This window comes from Eurosta solidaginis, chromosome 1, assembly GCF_040869045.1.
Source record: "Eurosta solidaginis isolate ZX-2024a chromosome 1, ASM4086904v1, whole genome shotgun sequence".
Classification (NCBI taxonomy): domain Eukaryota; kingdom Metazoa; phylum Arthropoda; class Insecta; order Diptera; family Tephritidae; genus Eurosta; species Eurosta solidaginis.
The window spans coordinates 353300466-353320771 of NC_090319.1; the positions used below are offsets into that span (position 1 = coordinate 353300466).

General features: G+C 38.3%; 1 protein-coding gene across 7 annotated transcripts in view; it reads right to left on the reverse strand.

The window, feature by feature from the left end:
* Usp12-46 (Ubiquitin-specific protease 12/46) overlaps positions 1–20306 on the reverse strand; it is a 448691-nt gene that overhangs the window by 157348 nt on the left and 271037 nt on the right. The window contains exon 1 of one of the 7 annotated variants that reach the window (XM_067762676.1): positions 13684–13991. The exons of the other annotated variants lie outside the window; for them this stretch is intronic. The gene's annotated coding sequence lies outside the window, so the exon portion shown is untranslated. Of the gene's footprint in view, positions 1–13683; positions 13992–20306 lie in introns of those variants that run through there. 7 annotated transcript variants of the gene reach the window in all.

A 20306-nucleotide genomic window follows, 5' to 3' on the forward strand; every position in this document is an offset into this window, starting at 1 on the left:
TCTGCAAACACATATATGAAGATACAAGAGCACATTTTCTTATGAAAAAGTATAGCAGAATGTTTTGCCAAAGCCGTGTTTATTTCATTTCGCAGCAATATGCGTCAATATGAATTTGTTTGTTCAACTAATTAAAAATTTCCATTAAAGTTATTAATTAAAACGCCATTTTTAAAAGCTTAATAAGCCCTTTGAATTTGTTATCAATAAGGCGGCTGAAATGTTAGCAAGCACTTTCACCTGAAAATTTACACAAGCTATAATGGACCGAAAAAATGGATGAGATCGGTCGTATATATAGCATATATCTCCCACAACCGATTGTTCAGATAAGAAACTTTTCGCAATTTCTACACCATTTTAACAACTAGAAGCTTCAAATTTCACCAAATGATTACGTATATAGTATATGTTGTTGTCTGAAAATATCCTAGAGATATTTATTATATACCCAATATTAACTGTCATTTCTACCCCCTTCTGTTGTGATAAGTGATTCATGGTCATAGCTATTTCATGTAGACCACAAAAAACGTGAAACTGTGCATCGTCACAAAAACTACCTACATATTTTTATACTCAGCTGAGCAGAGCTCACAGAGTATATTAACTTTGTTCGCATAACGGTAATCCGTAACGGCAGAAACTAATTGAGATAGACTTCTATATATCAAAATGATATGGGCGAAAAAAGAAATTTATTTAGTCATGTCCGTCCGGCCGTCTGTCCGTCCGGCCGTAAACACGATAACTTGAGTAAATTTTGAGGAATCTTGATAAAATTTGGTATGTACGTTCCTGGACACACATCTCAGATCGCTATTTAAAATGAACGAAATCGGACTATAACCACGCCCACTTTTTCGATATCGAAAATTTCGAAAAACCCAAAAAGTGCGATAATTCATTACCAAAGACGGATAAAGCGATGAAACTTGGTAGGTGGGTTGATTATGACGTACAATAGAAAATTAGTAAAATTTTGGACAATGGGCGTGGCACCGCCCACTTTTGTACGAAGGTAATTTGAAAGTTTTGAAAGCCTTAATTTGGCAGTCGTTGAAGATATCATGATGAAATTTGGCAAGAGCGTTACTCCTATTCCTATATGAGTGATAAATAAAAATTAGCAAAATCGGATGACGAAAACGCCCACTTTAAAAAAAAAATTTTTTTTAAGTCAAATTATAACAAAAAATTTAATATCTTTACAGTATATAAGTAAACTATATCAACATTCAACTCTAGTAATGATATGGCGCAACAAAATACAAAAATAAAAGAAAATTTCAAAATGGGCGTGGCTCCGCCCTTTTTCATTTAATTTGTCTAGAATACTTTTAATGCCATAAGTCGAACAAAAATTAACCAATCGTTGTGAAATTTGGTAGGGCATAGATTCTATGGCGATAACTGTTTTCTGTGAAAATTGGCGAAATCGTTTGAAGCGACGCCCAGTCTTTATACACACTCGACCGTCTGTCCTTCTGCTCGGCCCTTAACACGATAACTTGAGCAAAAATCGATATATCTTTACTAAACTTAGTTCAGGTACTTATCTGAATTCACTTTATCATGGTATAAAAAATGGCCGAAATCCGACTATGACCACGCCCACTTTTTCGAAATCGAAAATTACTCACTAGCACCTTTCATTTGATTCCCATATCGTACAAACACATTCTAGAGTCACCCCTGGTCCACCTTTATGGCGATATCCCGAAATGGCGACCTATAGAACTGTGGCCCACTCCTCCCTTTTAAAATGCTCTTTAATACCTTCCATTTGATACCTATGTCATACAAACACATTCCAGGGTTACCCTAGGTTCATTTTCCTACATGGTGATTTCCCCTTATTTTGTCTCCAAAGCTTTCAGCTGAGTATGTAATGTTCGGTTACACCTGAACTTAGCCTTCCTTAAGGGCCCATTACTCATACTTAGCATAGACTTGACTTGACTTGAGAACTGTCACTTACAGTTCTGTTAAATGTACATTGCATGTTAGTGATTACTCAAAACTTGGCAACACTTAACTTGACTTCCAAGTCTGTTGAATTTTGATTTTCTATGTAAGTTCTACGTGACGTGTATATTTTGAGATGCCATTTGTTTGTTTCCATTTCATTTTAACATTTTGTCATACAAATTGACATTTATTTAAAAATAAATTTCAAAGCTGATTATGATGTCAGATTGTATACGCTAAATGGAGATAATCGTGGCTAAGTTGCCAAGTTTACGCCAAGTCAAGTCTATGCTAAGTATCAGTAATGGGCCCGTTACTTGTTTTATTATTTTTTTTTTTTTTAGTTTACTGTACGGTTTTTATAACTTTGTTTAAGTTTAATTTGAAATAAATGTGAAAACTTACATTGAAAAATATACATATTAGGGTGGGTCGATTTGTATGGACGAAAGTTAACCGATATCGCGCCATCGATTTTTCGATAGGATTTGGGCTCAGGAAAAAAGTTCCACTACGCATACCCAAAAAAATAATCTTCGAGAATGCGAAATTTCATTTTTTTTACTTTTTTCGACTTTGATTTTTAAGGTTTTTTTCATGGCCTACTAAAAAAAATTTCACTTCATTGTAAAATTTTCATGTATACTCTGTCCGACCCAAAAATGTCCGCTGAAAACGTGGGCGATAATATATTTTTAGGGTTTGGGTTTTTTTTTTTTTGTTTTTTTGATTGAATTATATAAAAAAAATGGTTTGGAGCCTTGAAAATGAAAAAAAAATGCATAAAAAATCGAAAAACTCAATTTTTCGACCAAAACAAGACCCAAAACACAAAAAATATTTTTTTTTTTTTTTTTCAAAAAACTGTCGCCAACGTTTTTAGCGCATAACTTTAAATGGGACAGGAAATAAGAGACAAATTCGTTTTCATAGAAAACATTTTTGCATGTATGCTGAAAACCCCCTTAAAAAATGGCGAAAGGGTAAATTTTCGATCAAAACACTCCCCAAAAAACTAATAATTATAACTATTATATAACTTTAGAAAAAACTTTGTAAAATGGGTGTGACACCTTCCACATTAAGTAGAATAAAAGAAAAAGTTCTGCAGGGCGAAATCAAAAGCCCTTGGAATCTTGGCAGGAATACTGTTCGTGGTATTACATATATAAATAAAGTAGCAGACCCGGCAGACGTTGTTCTGCCCTAAATTTGGCCTATCTGCATACATTTTAATAAACTTTTTCCGTCTAACTCTGCCCTACCCCTCTACACTTTTTCCTAATCTTTTTATTCACTCCTCCCTCCGTCTTTTTCGCTTCATCTCCATCTTCGTCTCATTCTATGTCTTTCTCAGTCTCCTTCCCCCATTTCTCATCTCTCAAGTATTTCTCCTTCTTCTTCATCTCTTATTGCCAGTCCCAGAGACTGGTATGTGTTTTGTTCCAGTGCCATTCCGAGTCTCAGTCCCAGTCCCACTCCGAGTCTCAGTCTCAGTCCCAGTCCTAGTCCTAATCCCAGTCACAGTCCGTCTCTGGTATACTTCCCGCAAAAAAGCATCGTAAATACTAATATAGGCAAATTTATATACGAAATTTCAGGCAAATCGAATAGGACGTATGTAAATAGGTATGTGGGTATTATTAATTCTTGTCTTTATTTCGGCTTCGCATGCATATTTATCAGTTTTGCCAGGTTGATGCGACTAAATCGAATATCAAAATGAACTTTAGAGCTCTCAGCAACAGCTTTCATTTGATATCCATAATACACACACATCCTAGGGGTATCCGGGTCCATGTTTTGGCCTATATCTCGAGACCATATCACTCACCGGTGTAAAACTTACTCTGTATTTTTTAAAAACACATTCTAGGGGTACCCGGGTCCACGTTTTGGGCTATATATCGAGACCCTAGCCTCCCAGTTGTATGAAAATTATCCTGTACTATAGCACTCATCAACAGTTTTCATTTGATATCCATATTGTATAAACACATTTCAGGGGTACCCGGGTCAACGTTTTGGGCTATATCTCGAGATCCTAGCATCCCAGTTGTATGAAAATTATCCTGCACTATAGCACTCGACAACAGCTCATTTGATATCCATATTGTATAAACACATTCTAGGGGTACCCGGGTCCACGTTTTGGGCTATATCTCGAGACCCTAGCCTCCCAGTTGTATGAAAATTATCCTGTACTATAGCACTCATCAACAGTTTTCATTTAATATTCATATTGTATAAACACATTTCAGGGGTACCCTGTTCCACGTTTTGGGCTATATCTCGAGATCCTAGCCTCCCAGTTGTATGAAAATTATCCTGTACTATAGCACTCATCAACAGTTTTCATTTAATATTCATATTGTATAAACACATTTCAGGGGTACCCTGTTCCACGTTTTGGGCTATATCTCGAGATCCTAGCCTCCCAGTTGTATGAAAATTATCCTGTACTATAGCACTCGTCAACAGCTTTCATTTGATATCCATATTGTATAAACACATTTCAGGGGTACCCGGGTCCACGTTTTGGGCTATATCTCGAGATCCTAGCCTCCCAGTTGTATGAAAATTATTCTGTACTATGTACTCGTCAACAGCTTTCATTTGTATCCATATTGTATAAACACATTTCAGGGGTACCCGGGTCCACGTTTTGGGCTATATCTCGAGATCCTAGCCTCCCAGTTGTATGAAAATTATTCTGTACTATGCACTCGTCAACAGCTTTCATTTGTATCCATGTTGTACAAACACATTCTAGGGGTACCCGGGTCCACGTTTTGGGCTATATCTCGAGACCCTAGCCTCCCAGTTGTATGAAAATTATCCTGTACTATAGCACTAATCAACAGTTTTCATTTGATATCCATATTGTATAAACACATTTCAGGGGTACCCGGGTCCACGTTTTGGGCTATATCTCGAGATCCTAGCCTCCCAGTTGTATGAAAATTATTCTGTACTATGCACTCGTCAACAGCTTTCATTTGTATCCATATTGTATAAACACATTCTAGGGGTACCCGGGTCCACGTTTTGGGCTATATCTCGAGACCCTAGCATCCCAGTTGTATGAAAATTATCCTGTACTATAGCACTCATCAACAGCTTTCATTTGATATCCATATTGTATAAACACATTATAGGGGTACCCGGGTCCACGTTTTGGCCTATATCTCGAGACCCTAGTCACCCAGGGGTATGAAAATTATCCTGTACTACAGCACGCATCAACAGCTTTCATTTTGATATCCATATTGTATAAACACATTCCAGGGGTACCCGGGTCCACGTTTTAATCTCAAGACCCTAGGCACGCAGCGAAAAAAAGGTAGACTTTGGCCGATTCTCAGACCTACCCAATATGCTCACAAAATTTCATGAGAATCGTTTCAGCCGTTTCGGAGCAGTTAAGTCTCTAAAACCGTGACAGAAGAATTTTATATATTAGATTAGCGGTCCCCGACAGATGATGTTCTGGGTCACCCTGGTCCACATTTTGGTCGATATCTCGAAAACTCCTTCACATATACAACTAAGGGCCACTCCCTTTTAAAACCCTCATTAATACCTTTAATTTAATACCCATATCTTACAAACAAATTCCAGTCACCCCTGGTCCACATTTATGACGATATCTCGAAATGGCGTACACCTAGAACTATGGCCCACTCCCTTTTAAACTACTCTTTAATACCTTCCATTTGATACCCATGTCATACAAGCACATTCCAGGGTTACCCTAGGTTCATTTTCCATATGGTGATTTTCCCTTATTTTGTCTCCAAAGCTCTCAGCTGAGTATGTAATGTTCGGTTACACCTGAACTTAGCCTTCCTTAAGAACCCGTTACTCATACTTAGCATAGACTTGACTTGAGAACTGTCCCTTACAGTTCTGTTAAATGAACATTGCATGTTACTGATTACTGAAAACTTGGCAACACTTAACTTGACTTCGAAGTCTGTTGAATTTTGATTTTCTATGTAAGTTCTAAGTGACGTTTACATTTTGAGATGCCATTTTTTTGTTTCCATTTCATTTTGACATTTTGTCATACAAATTGGCATTTATTTAAAAATAAATTTCAAAGCTGATCTGGCTGAATCTGGCATTATATTGTATACGCTAAGTGGAGTATATTCGTTGCTAAGTTGTCAAGTTTACGCAAAGTCAAGTCAAGTCTATGCTAAGTATCAGTAATGGGCCCGTTACTTTTTTTTTTTTTTAGTTTACTGTAACATTGTTTAAGCTTGATTTGAAATAAATGTGAAAACTTATATTGAAAAATATACATATTAGGGTGGGCCGATTTGTATGGACGAAAGTTAACCGATATCGCGCTATCGATTTTTCGATATGGTTTGGGCTCAGGAAAAAAGTTCCACTACGTATACCCAAAAAAATAATCTTCGAGCCTGCGAAATTTCATTTTTTTGACTTTTTTCGACTTTGATTTTTAAGGTTTTTTTGCATTACCTACTAAAAATTTTTTATTTCATTGTAAAATTTTCATGTATACTCTGCCCGACCCAAAAATGTCCGCTGAAAACGTTGGCGATAACAGTTCTGTGAAAAAAGAAAATATTTTTAGAGTTTGGGGTTTTTTTTTTTTTGATTGTCGCGAAGAAAATATATAAAAAATGATTTAGAGCCTTGAAAATTAAAAATAAAAAAATGCATAAAAAATCGAAAAAGTTGATTTTTCGACCAAAACAAGTCCCAAACACACAAAAATTATTTTTTTTTTGTTTTTTTTTTGTTTTTTTTTTTGTTTTTTTTTTTTTTTTTGTTTTCAAAAAACTGTTATCGCCAACGCATTTAGCAGACATTTTTGGGTCGGACAGGGTATACATGAAAATTTTGCAATTAAATGAAAATTTTTTTAGTCGGTCATGAAAAAAACCTTAAAGATAAAAAGTCGAAAAAAGTAAAAAAAAATAAATTTCGCAGGCTCGCAATTTATTTTTTTGGGTAGATATGCTTTGTGGAACCTGAGCCCAAATCCTATCGAAAAATCGATGGTGCAATATCGGTGAATAAATCGACCCACCCTAATACATACAAAAAAAAAATACACTTTTTGCAACGGATTTTGGATTTTCTTGAAGAAATTTAGCTCTTTCTAATAATAATATTAAAAATCAAAATCGAAAAAAGTAAAAAAAAATTGAAATTTCGCAGGCTCGAAGATTATTTTTTTGGGTATGCGCAGTGGAACTTTTTTTCCTGAGCCCAAATCCTATCGAAAAATCGATGGCGCGATATCGATTAATAAATCGACCCACCCTAATACATATACTTTTAGCTCTTTTTGCAACGGGTTTTGGATTTTCTTGAAGAAATTAAGCTCCTTCTAGGCCTTTTTTCTAGATTTTAGCCCCAAAGAATTTTTTTTTTCTGACAACACTAACAGAAATTAGTAAATTGGCGAATTCAGATTAGAACAAGCATGTTGTGGGTTAGGTTTGGTTGTTGTTGTTGTAGCGATAAGGTTGCTCCCCGGAGGCTTTGGGGAGTGTTATCGATGTGATGGTCCTTTGTCGGATACAGATCCGGTACGCTCCGGTACCACAGCACCATTAAGGTGCTAGCCCGACCATCTCGGGAACGATTTATGTGGCCACATTAAACCTTCAGGCCATTCCCCCCTCCCCACCCTCAAGTTCCCTGAGGAGCTTGGGGTCGCCAGAGCCTCGTCTGTTAGTGAAACAGGATTCGCCTCGGATAGATGAGGTTGACAATTGGGTTTGGAGAAGCTATATATTGCGCTGGCAACCTGAAGGGTTGCGCTACACAGCCCCTTGAATCTGGTATTTTAGTCGCCTCTTACGACAGGCATACCTACCGCGGGTATATTCTGATCCCCTAACCCGCTGGGGGGTTAGGTTTGGTCACCCTCACTGGTACCTACCTTATCGTTAGTGTGAGGGCTTAGCCGAACTCCGCAGCAATCCTTTCGGATGACTACTGAAAGGTTGATGTCTGTAGAAAGGGAGCTTATTAGCTTTATGCTCAAGATGATGCGGGAACAACCAAGTAAGCCCCTTCCAACCTTTGATTCGGGAGGGTGGTATAATGGTGTGAAGATAATAGCGTGCGACATTATCGTGAGCTTGCGGTGGCTGGAGGAAGTGGTTCCAAACCTCCAAAGGCAAGGCACGAAAGTCCCTGATTCCGTATCTGCGCTTTGAAGGTGCTCCTAGAGCCACAATAGATGGATGGTTCGCACAAGGGTGCCCAAATGGCGGACGAGACGATACACGTATACACTGGCTCCAAACTAGTAGAGGGAGTAGGGTCTGCAGTATACTCTATTTCTGGATCGTTTAGAGACTGTGTTCGAGATCTTTACGGAGCTGTTTCGGATCCGTTTCTGGATTGTTTTCCTAATAATATCGTCGAGATTTTTGGGGACTATCTCCATAAAGTTTGAAGATGGTTTTCATAAGTACTTCATACTGTTTTGGGAATCATATCAGAAGGACCGGTACCGAATATTTTCTAGCTATCGCCTATCTGTTCGTTGTTTTCGGACCTATTTCTAGATTATTTAAAAAAAAGGTATTTCAGGGGAGCATTGGACCCTACCTTTTTAAGAAAACCAGTAAATCTTTCCTTCTGTTTAACACCGTTTGCTTATCTCCGCGACTGCGAATGTTTGCGACTTGTTGGATGGGTGTCGGTAGTATTCTCTCATATCTTGGAATATCGTAATAATTTTTTTTTTCGTCGTGCGAATTGGGCCGCTGGTATAGGCTAGTTTTACAAATTAACGCCTTATTAAATCTTAACTAAAGATCATGATTATGTCAGCCCACTTAAGTTCGGGCAGTGTTATTCAAAATTTAGTGCAGTATACAATAGAAACTGTTAGCAGTTTGAAAACCGATAAAACTAATTAAGTGTACCCTTTGTTCTTTTCTGTATTTATTCATTAAAAACACGTTCATTATACACATATCAACTTGATAACGCAAATCAACTCTGCAAACACATATATGTAGAAACAAGTACACATTTTCTTATGAAAAAGTATAGCAAAATGTTTTGCCAAAGCCGTGTTTATTTCATTTCGCAGCAATATGCGTCAATATGAATTTGTTTGTTCAACTAATTAAAAATTTCCATTAAAGTTATTAATTAAAACGCCATTTTTAAAAGCTTAATAAGCCCTTTGAATTTGTTATCAATAAGGCGGCTGAAATGTTAGCAAGCACTTTCACCTGAAAATTTACACAAGCTATAATGGACCGAAAAAATGGATGAGATCGGTCGTATATATAGCATATATCTCCCACAACCGATTGTTCAGATAAGAAACTTTTCGCAATTTCTACACCATTTTAACAGCTAGAAGCTTCAAATTTTACCAAATGATTACGTATATAGTATATGTTGTTGCCTGAAAAGATCATAGAGATCGGTGGTATATTTATTATATACCCAATATTAACTGTCATTTCTGCCCCCTTCTGTTGTGATAAGTGATTCATGGTCATATCTATTTCATGCAGACCACAAAAAACGTGAAACTGTGCATCGTCACACAAACTACCCACATACCCAGAGCTCACAGAGTATATTAACTTTGTTCGCATAACGGTAATCCGTAACGGCAGAAACTAATCGAGATAGATATATCAAAATGATCTGGGCGAAAAAACAAATTTATTTAGTCATGTCCGTCCGTCCGTCTGTCCGTCCGGTCGTAAACACGATAACTTGAGTAAATTTTGAGGAATCTTGATAAACTTTGGTATGTACGTTCCTGGGCCCAGTGATAAATAAAAATTTGCAAAATCGGATGACGAACACGCCCACTTTAACAAAAAAAATTGTTTAAGTCAAATTATAACAAAAAATTTAATATCTTTACAGTATATAAGTAAATTATGTCAACATTCAACTCCAGTAATGATATGGTGCAACAAAATACAAAAATAAAAGAAAATTTCAAAATGGGCGTGGCTCCGCCCTTTTTCATTTAATTTGTCTAGAATACTTTTAATGCCATAAGTCGAACAAAAATTAACCAATCCTTGTGAAATTTGGTAGGGGCGTACATTCTATGACGATAACTGTTTTCTGTGAAATTGGGCGAAATCGTTTGAAGCCACGCCCAGTTTTTATGTCCTTCTGTTCGGCCCTTAACACAAAAACTTGAGCCAAAATTGATATATATTTTCTAAACTTAGTTCACGTACTTATCTGAACTCACTTTATCATGGTATAAAAAATGGCGGAAATCCGACTATGAAATGAAAAAAATGCCATAATTCTATACCAAATATGAAAAAAGGGATGAAACATTGTAATTGGATTGTTTATTGACGCAAAATATAACTTTAGAAAAAACTTTGTAAAATGGGTGTGACACCTTCCATATTAAGTAGAATAAAATGAAAAAGTTCTGCAGGGCGAAATCAAAAGCCCTTGGAATCTTGGCAGGAATACTGTTCGTGGTATTACATATATAAATAAATTAGCGGTACCCGACAGATGATGTTCTGGGTCACCCTGGTCCACATTTTGGTCGATATCTCGAAAACGCCTTCACATATACAACTAAGGGCCACCTTTTAAGACCCTCATTAATACCTTTAATTTGATACCCATATCGTACAAGCACATTCTAGAGTCACCCCTGGTCCACCTTTATGGCGATATCTCGAAAAGGCGTACACCTATAGAACTATAGCCCACTCCATTTAAAAACACTCATTACAAGCACATTCTAGAGTCACCCCTGGTCCACCTTTATGGCGATATCCCGAAATGGCGACCTATAGAACTATGGCCCACTCCTCCCTTTTAAAATACTCTTTAATACCTTCCATTTGATACCTATGTCATACAAACACATTCCAGGGTTACCCTAGGTTCATTTTCCTACATTGTGATTTTCCCTTATTTTGTCTCCAAAGCTCTCAGCTGAGTATGTAATGTTCGGTTACACCTGAACTTAGCCTTCCTTAACGGCCCATTACTCATACTTAGCATAGACTTGACTTGACTTGAGAACTGTCACTTACAGTTCCGTTAAATGAACATTGCATGTTACTGATTACTCAAAACTTGGCAGCACTTAACTTGACTTCCAAGTCTGTTGAATTTTGATTTTCTATGTAAGTTCTACGTGACGTTTACATTTTGAGATGCCATTTGTTTGTTTCCATTTCATTTTAACATTTTGTCATACAAATTGACATTTATTTAAAAATAAATTTCAAAGCTTATTATGGTGCAAGATTGCATACGCTAAATGGAGTATAATCGTGGCTAAGTTGCCAAGTTTACGCCAAGTCAAGCTAAGTATCAGTAATGGGCCCGTTACTTGTTTTATTTTTTTTTTTTTTTTAGTTTACTGTACGGTTTTTATAACTTTGTTTAAGTTTTATTTGAAATAAATGTGAAAACTTACATTGAAAAATATACATATTAGGGTGGGTCGGTTTGTATGGACGAAAGTTAACCGATATTGCGCCATCGATTTTTCGATAGGATTTGGGCTCAGGAAAAAAGTTCCACTACGCATACCCAAAAAAATAATCTTCGAGCCTGCGAAATTTCATTTTTTTTACTTTTTTCGACTTTGATTTTTAAGGTTTTTTTCATTACCTACTAAAAAAAATTTCATTTCATTGTAAAATTTTCATGTATACTCTGTCCGACCCAAAAATGTCCGCTGAAAACGTGGGCGATAACAGTTCTTTGAAAAAAAATATATTTTTAGGGTTTGGTGGTTTTTCTTTTTTTTTTTTTTTTTTTGATTGGCACACAAAAAATATATAAAAAATGATTTGGAGCCTTGAAAAGGAAAAAATAAAATGCATAAAAAATTGAAAAAATCGATTTTTCGACCAAAACAAGACCCAAAACACAAAAAATATTTTTTGTTTTCTTTTTTTCAAAAAACTGTTATCGCCAACGTTTTTAGCGCATAACTTTAAATGGGACAGGAAATAAGAGACGAATTCGTTTTCATAGAAAACATTTTTGCATGTATGCTGAAAAACCCCTTAAAAAATGGCGAAAGGGTAAATTTTCGACCAAAACACTCCCCAAAACCCAAAAAAAATATATATATTTTTTTTTTTTTTTTTCAAAAAACTGTTATTGCCAACGTTTTTGGCAGACATTTTTGGGTCGGACAGGGTATACTTGAAAATTTTACAATTAAATGAAAATTTTTTTAGTAGGTCATGAAAAAAACCTTAAAGATAAAAGTCGAAAAAAGTCAAAAAAATTTAATTTCGCAGGCTCGCAATTTATTTTTTTGGGTAGATATGCGTAGTGGAACTTTTTTTCCTGAGCCCAAATCCTACCGAAAAACCGATGGCGCGATATCGGTTAATAAATCGACCCACCCTAATACATACTTTTTGCAACGGGTTTTGGATTTTCTTAAAGAAATTTAGCTCTTTCTAGCCCTTTTTTTTAGATTCTAGCCCCAAAGAATTTTTTTTGTCTGATAGAAATTAGTAAATTGGCGAATTCAGATTAGAACAAGGCATGTTTTGGGTTAGGTTTGGTCACCCTCACTGGTGCCTACGTTGTCGTTAGTGTGAGGGCTTAGCCGAACTCTGTAGCAATCCTTTCGGACAGATGACTACTGAAAGGTTGAGATCTGTAGAAAAGGGAGCTTATTAGCTTTATGCTCAAGATGTTGCGGGAAGTAAGCCCCTTCCAACCTTTGATTAGGCTTGCGGTGGATAAAGGCAGTGGTTCCAAACCTCCAAAGGCAAGGCACGCAAGTCCCTGATTCCGTATCTGCGCTTTGAAGGTGCTCTTAGAGCCACAAAGGGTGCCCAAATGGCGGACGAGGCGATTCACGTGTACACAGATGGCTCTAAACTAGTGGAGGGAGTAGGGTCTGCGGTATGCTGTGCTGATCCAGAAATATACAGATCCTACAAGCTGCCAGATCACTGTAGCGTTTTCCAAGCGGAAGTATTAGCCGTAACCAAAGCAGTAGAAACACTGGAAGAGAATAGCTTAAGCTGCAGCCGTGTTAACTTTTATGTTGGCAATAATCTCGCATCTCGCACGGATGAGCTAGCTAAAAAGGGCGCATGCCTTGAAGCTTGCGCCGTAGACGTCCCAACAAGATTGGGCGACATTGAGAAAAGGCGAGAGGTGCACACGATCGACAAAGCGGGAAAGGCGTGGGTCCAAGCCTATGGTCACGAAGTGAACAGTTGCATCCCTTCTCCCTCATCCAGACATCGAACATCCCAACTTTCACATTTATAATATACTGGCTATACCCGGCGTATGTTGTAACGTCCGAGATCGAATGAATGTTGCGTTATTTTTTCTGTTTTGTTTGTTGATAATTTAGTTTATTGTTCTGTAAATTGAGTTGAATTTTATACGCATATTTGGTGAAATTTTCGTTTAAAACATTTTATTATTGTATCTTATTCTAATGCATGTGGGTACACAATATTTTTTGTTTTTTTGTTCGGTGCAAAGATAAACAAATTTTTTGGCGTTCCAAGTCTAGATCAAGCAACATATAGCTGGCCATGGGAAAAGCACGAACTCTCTAAATTTAATCCTGCAACAGTAAGCGATTGTGCTTGTGCTTTGTTGATTGTAATTGCAAAAGCAAGGCGTACAGGAAACTAGAAGCGCTTAAAATTGAATGGCAAAACTGTAGGAATCATTGGGATCCGTGGAATGAGCACAATTCACCTTCGCTTTTACCGCTGATGTTTGTTGCTTCGATTACATCCGCCATTAATTTCTTAACGCAAAGTCTGGTTCCATTGCACATTTTTGGTGGGTCTAAATTCCGAAGAAGCATGATTGGTGAGCCAATTTTCAGGCATTCCAGATGGTTCTAAAGAGCTTCGAAATTCAATTGGATAATTCACAATTTCATCTTCATCTGTAACTGTGTCGATCAATTTATATTTCGCCACTTCATCAGGTATTTGGTTTTGAATGCGATCATTGATTTTGGTAACATGATCATTTTTGGGAGCTCAGATTGCTCGTTCCTAGAGCCAAAAAAATACTTAAATTTAAAATTCTTTATTCTAAAATATGAAAAACCTTCATCTTGATCGAAGGAATCTATAGCCGAAATTTGGGGATGATTGGAGTGTGGGAAATACGTTTCCATAGGGACACACACACAGAATTTGATTTTTATATATATAGATTTGTATGGGAGTTGCCACGCCCCCTTTTTCCCAATTCCAATTTTTCTTGGTGGTGTTAGGGATTGACCTCATATAATTCCTTACTGAATTTCAATGTTCTGGGATTTATACCTTCAGAGTTATGCAGTACCAAAGATTTCATTTGTATGGGAGGTGCCACGCCCATTTTATATATCCAAATTATTTTTAGCCTAGAACATTCCCGTTGATCGAAGGAACCTACAGCCAAAATTTGATGATGATTGAAGTGTGGGAAATACGTATCCATAGGTAATACACACACAGAATTTGATTTTTATACTCAGTTGAGCAGAGCTCACAGAGTATATTAAGTTTGATTGGATAACGGTTGGTTGTACATATATAAAGGAATCGAGATAGATATAGACTTCCATATATCAAAATAATCAGCATCGAAAAAAAATTTGATTGAGCCATGTTCGTCCGTCCGTCCGTCCGTCCGTCAACACGATAACTTGAGTAAATTTTGAGGTATCTTAATGAAATTTGGTAGGAAGGTTCCTGAGCACTCATCTCAGATCGCTATTTAAAATTAACGATATCGCACTATAACCACGCCCACTTTTTCGATATCGAAAATTTCGAAAAACCGAAAAATTGCGATAATTCATTACAAAAGAGAGATAAAGCGACGAAACTTGGTAGATGGGTTGAACTTATGACGCAGAATAGAAAATTAGTAAAATTTTGGATAATGGGCGTGGCACCGCCCACTTTTAAAAGAAGGTAATTTAAAATTTTGCAAGCTGTAATTTGGCAGTCGTTGAAGATATCATGATGAAATTTGGCAGGAACGTTACTCCTATTACTATATGTACGCTTAATAAAAATTAGCAAAATCGGAGAAGGACCAGGCCCACTTTAAAAAAAAATTTTTTTTAAAGTAAAATTTTAACAAAAAATTTAATATCTTTACAGTATATAAGTAAATTATGTCAACATTCAACTCCAGTAATGATATAGTGTAACAAAATACAAAAATAAAAGAAAATTTCAAAATGGGCGTGGCTCCGCCCTTTTCATTTAATTTGTCTAGGATACTTTTAACGCCATAAGTCGAACAAAAATTAACCAATCCTTTTGAAATTTGGTAGGGGCATAGATTTTATGACGTTAACTCTTTTCTGTGAAAATGGGCGAAATCGGTTGATGCCACGCCCAGGTTTTATGTCCTTCTGCTCGGCCCTTAACACAATAACTTGAGCTATATATATAACTCGATATATCTTTACTAAACTTAGTTCACGTACTTATCTGAACTCACTTTATCTTGGTATGAAAAATGAACGAAATCCGACTATGACTTTTTCGATATCGAAAATTACGAAAAATGAAAAAATGCCATAATTCTATACCAAATACGAAAAAAGGGATGAAACATGGTAAGGTAATTGGATTGTTTTATTGAAGCGAAATATAACTTTAGAAAAAACTTTATAAAATGGTTGTGACAACTACCATATTAAGTAGAAGAAAATGAAAAAGGTCTGCAGGGCGAAATAAAAAACCCTTAAAATCTTGGCAGGTATTACATATATAAATAAATTAGAGGTATCCAACAGATGATGTTCTGGGTCACCCTGGTCCACATTTTGGTCGATATCTGGAAAACGCCTTCACATATACAACTACCACCACTCCCTTTTAAAACTCTCATTAATACCTTTAATTTGATACCCATATCGTACAAACTCATTCTAGAGTCACCCCTGGTCCACCTTTATGGCGATATCTCGAAAAGGCGTCCACCTATAGAACTAAGGCCCACTCCCATTTAAAATACTCATTAACCCCTTTCGTTTGATACCCATATTGCACAAACGAATTCTAGAGTCACCCCTGGCCCACCTTTATGGCGATATCTCGAAAAGGCGACCACCTATAAAACAACCACCACTCCCTTTTAAAACCCTCATTAATACCTTTAATTTGATACCCATATCGTACAAACACATTCTAGAGTCAACCCTGTTCCACCTTTATGGCGATATTTCGAAACGGCATCCACCTATAGAACTAAGGCCCACTCCCTTTTAAAATACTCATTAACACCATTCGTTTGATGACCATATTGTACACACAAATTCTAGGGTCACCCCTGTTCCACCTTTGTGGCGATATCTCGAAACGGCGTCCACCTATGGAACTAAGGATTACTCCCTTTTAAAATACTCATTAACACCTTTAATTTGATACCCATATCGTACAAACGCATTCTAGAGTCAACCCTGATCCACCTTTATGGCTATGACCCTAAATAGCGTCCACCTATAGAACTATGGCCCACTCCCTCATAAAATACTCTTTAATGCCTTTCATTTGATACACATGTCATACAAACACATTCCAGGGTTTCCCTCGGTTCATTTTCCTACATGGTTATTTTCCCGAACTTAACCTTCCTTACTTACTTACTTACTTAATTGGCGCTTAACCGTCTAAACGGTTATGGCCGTCCAACAAGGCGCGCCAGTCGCTCCTTCGCTCCGCCAACCGGCGCCAATTGGTCACACCAAGGGAGTTTAAATCGTTTTCCACCTGGTCCTTCCAACGGAGTGGGGGCCGCCCTCTACCTCTGCTTCCATAGGCGGGTTCCGATAGAAACACTTTCTTGGCCGGAGCATCATCTTTCATTCGCATAACATGGCCTAGCCAGCGCAGCCGCTGCGTTTTAATTCGCTGGACTATGTTGATGTCTGCGTATAGCTCGTACAGCTCATCATTAAATCTTCTTCGGTACTCGCCATCGCCAACGCGTAGAGGTCCATAAATCTTTCGAAGAACTTTTCTCTCGAACACTCCCAAAGCCGCTTCATCTGCTGTTGTCATGGTCCATGCTTCTGCCCCATATAGCAGGACGGGTACGATAAGTGACTTGTAGAGTATGATTTTCGTTCGCCGAGAGAGGACTTTACTTTTCAATTGCCTACCTAGTCCAAAGTAGCATTTATTGGCAAGATTGATTCTTCGCTGGATTTCAGTGCTGATGTTGTTGCTAATGTTGATGCTGGTTCCCAAATAAACGAAGTCTTTTACTATTTCGAAATTATGGCTGCCAACAGTAGCGTGGTTGCCAAGGCGCATATGCGCTGACTCTTTGCTCGATGACAGCAGGTACTTCGTTTTGTCCTCATTCACCATCAAACCCATCTTTACCGCTTCTTTTTCCAGCTTGGAGTAAGCAGAACTAACAGCGCGGGTGTTTAGGCCGATGATATCAATGTCATCAGCATATGCCAGTAATTGCACGCTTTTATAGTATATTGTTCCAGTGCGGTTAAGTTCTGCAGCTAGTATAATTTTCTCCAGCATCAAATTAAAGAAATCGCACGATAGAGGGTCACCCTGTCTGAAACCTCGTTTAGTTTCGAACGGCTCGGAGAGGTCCTTCCCAATTCTGACTGAGCTGATGGTGTTGCTCAACGTCATTTTGCACAGCCGTATAAGTTTTGCGGGGAAACCAAATTCAGACATAGCGGCATATAGGCAGCTCCTTTTCGTGCTGTCGAAGGCGGCTTTAAAGTCGACGAAGAGGTGATGTGTGTCGATTCTCTTTTCACGGGTTTTTTCCAAGATTTGGCGCATTGTGAAAATCTGGTCGATGGTAGATTTACCAGGTCTGAAGCCGCACTGATAAGGTCCAATCAGCCGGTTCACGGTGGGCTTCAATCTTTCGCACAATACACTTGAAAGGACCTTATATGCGATATTAAGAAGGCTGATTCCACGATAGTTGGTGTATTTTGCAGTATCCCCCTTCTTGTGGACTGGGCAAAGAACACTTAGATTCCAACTGTCGGGCATGCTTTCGTCCGCCCATATTTTGCTAAGAAGCTGCTGCATGCGCCTTACCAACTCCTCGCCGCCGAACTTGAATAGCTCCGCAGGCAATCCATCAGCGCCCACGGCCTTGTTGTTTTTCAATCTGGTTATTGCTGTTCTAACTTCGTCATAATCGGGCGGGGGGACATATATTCCATCATCATCGATTGCGGGATCGGGTTCTTCATCTCTGCGCGGTGAATTGCTGCCTCCATTTAGGAGAGCAGAGAAGTGTTCCCTCCATAATCTAAGCACTCTCTGGACATCAGTTACAAGGTCACCGTTTTCATTCCTACAGGAGTTTGCCCCGGTCTTAAAACCTTCCGTCTGTCGCCGTATTTTTTGGTAGAATTTTCGGGCGTTATTCCTGGTGGCTAGCAGCTCAAGCTCCTCGCACTCACGCCTTTCTGCTTCTGCTTTTTTCTTCCTGAAAAGGCGTCTCGCTTCCCTTTTCAACTCACGATAGCGTCCACACACTCCTCTTGTCGCGCTCGCTTTTAACGTAGCCCTGTAGGCAGCGTCTTTTCTTTCGGTTGCAACGCGGCATTCTTCATCATACCAGTTGTTTTTTCGTGGCCGCCGGTAACCAATTTTTTCCTCGGCGGCAGTATGAAGTGCTTTGGAGATATACTCCCACTGCTCCTGTATTCCTTCAGGATGAGTTGTGCCCTCAGAGAGCAGGTGTGAGAGTCGAGTTGCAAAATCATTGGCAGTCTGTTGTGATTGAAGCTTTTCGACGTCTAGCTTTCCTTGTGTTTTTTGTTCCTTGTTTTTAGCCGCGTTGAGGCGGGTGCGTATTTTGGCTGCAACGAGATAATGGTCCGAATCGATGTTAGGTCCTCGGATCGTTCGCACATCTAAAACACTGGAGGCATGCCGTCCGTCTATCACAACGTGATCGATCTGATTGCGAGTATTTCGATCAGGAGACAGCCATGTAGCTTGATGTATCTTTTTATGCATGAACCTTGTGCTTGATATGACCATGTTTCGAGCACCGGCAAAGTCAATCAGCCTCAGTCCTTTAGGAGAAGTTTCATTGTGTAGGCTGAACTTTCCGACTGTAGGGCCAAAAACACCTTCTTTGCCCACCCTGGCGTTAAAGTCGCCAAGCACGACTTTTATATCATGACGGGGGCAGCGCTCGTATGTGCGTTCTAATTGTTCATAAAAAGTGTCTTTCACCTCATCGTTTTTCTCCTCTGTCGGCGCATGGGCGCAGATGAATGATATATTAAAAAATTTTGCTTTTATTCGAATAGCGGCGAGACGCTCGTCCACAGGCGTGAACGCCAGCACTTGGCGACAAAGTCTCTCTCCCACCACGAATCCGACGCCGAAACTGCGCTTATTCGCATGGCCACTCCAATATATGTCACAATTTTTGATCTTCTTTCTTCCTTGCTTCGTCCAACGCATTTCTTCTGGTTACTTACAGGACAATTTCGGCATCATTCCGGGACCATTTCCGGACTCCCGAGATTATATCGAGACTGTTCGGTATATTTTTCAGGATAAAATCTAAACTATTTGGGCCAGTTCGAAACCGTGTACGGAATCTTTTCGGGACTACTTTTAGAATACCTCAGGATTACTTCGGCATTGTTCTCGGAATCGTTTCACGACTGTTTATGGATTAAATTCTTTGAGACTATTAAAGGGCCGTTTTGGGATTATTTGAGGAACATTTTCAGGACTATTTCAATATTTTCTAGGACTATTTCAGGATCGGTTAGAGACTGTGTTCGAGATCATTCGGGGCTGTTTCGGATCCGTTTCTGGATTGTTTTCCTAATAATATCGTCGAAATTTTTGGGGCTATCTCCATATAGTTTAAATATGGTTTTCAAAAGTACTTCATACTGTTTTGGGAATCATATCAGAAGAACTGGTACCGAATATTTTCTAGCTATCGCTTATCTGTTTGTTGTTTTCGGACCTATTTCTAGATTATTTCAAAAAAAAGGTATTTCAGGGGAGCATTGGACCCTACCTTTCTAAGAAAACCAGTAAATCTTTCCTTCTGTTTAATACCGTTTGCTTATCTCCGCGACTGCGAATGTTTGCGACTTGTTGGGTGGGTGTCGGTAGTATTCTCTCATATCTTGGAATATCGTAATAATTTTTTTTTCGTCGTGCGTATTGGGCCGCGGGTATAGGCTAGTTTTACAAATTAACGCCTTATTAAATCCTAACTAAAGATCTTGATTATGTCAGCCCGCTTAAGTTAGATCAGTGTTATTCAAAATTTAGTGCACTGCCCCTAACTCCGGTCTGGTATCAGTATACAATAGAAACTATTAGCAG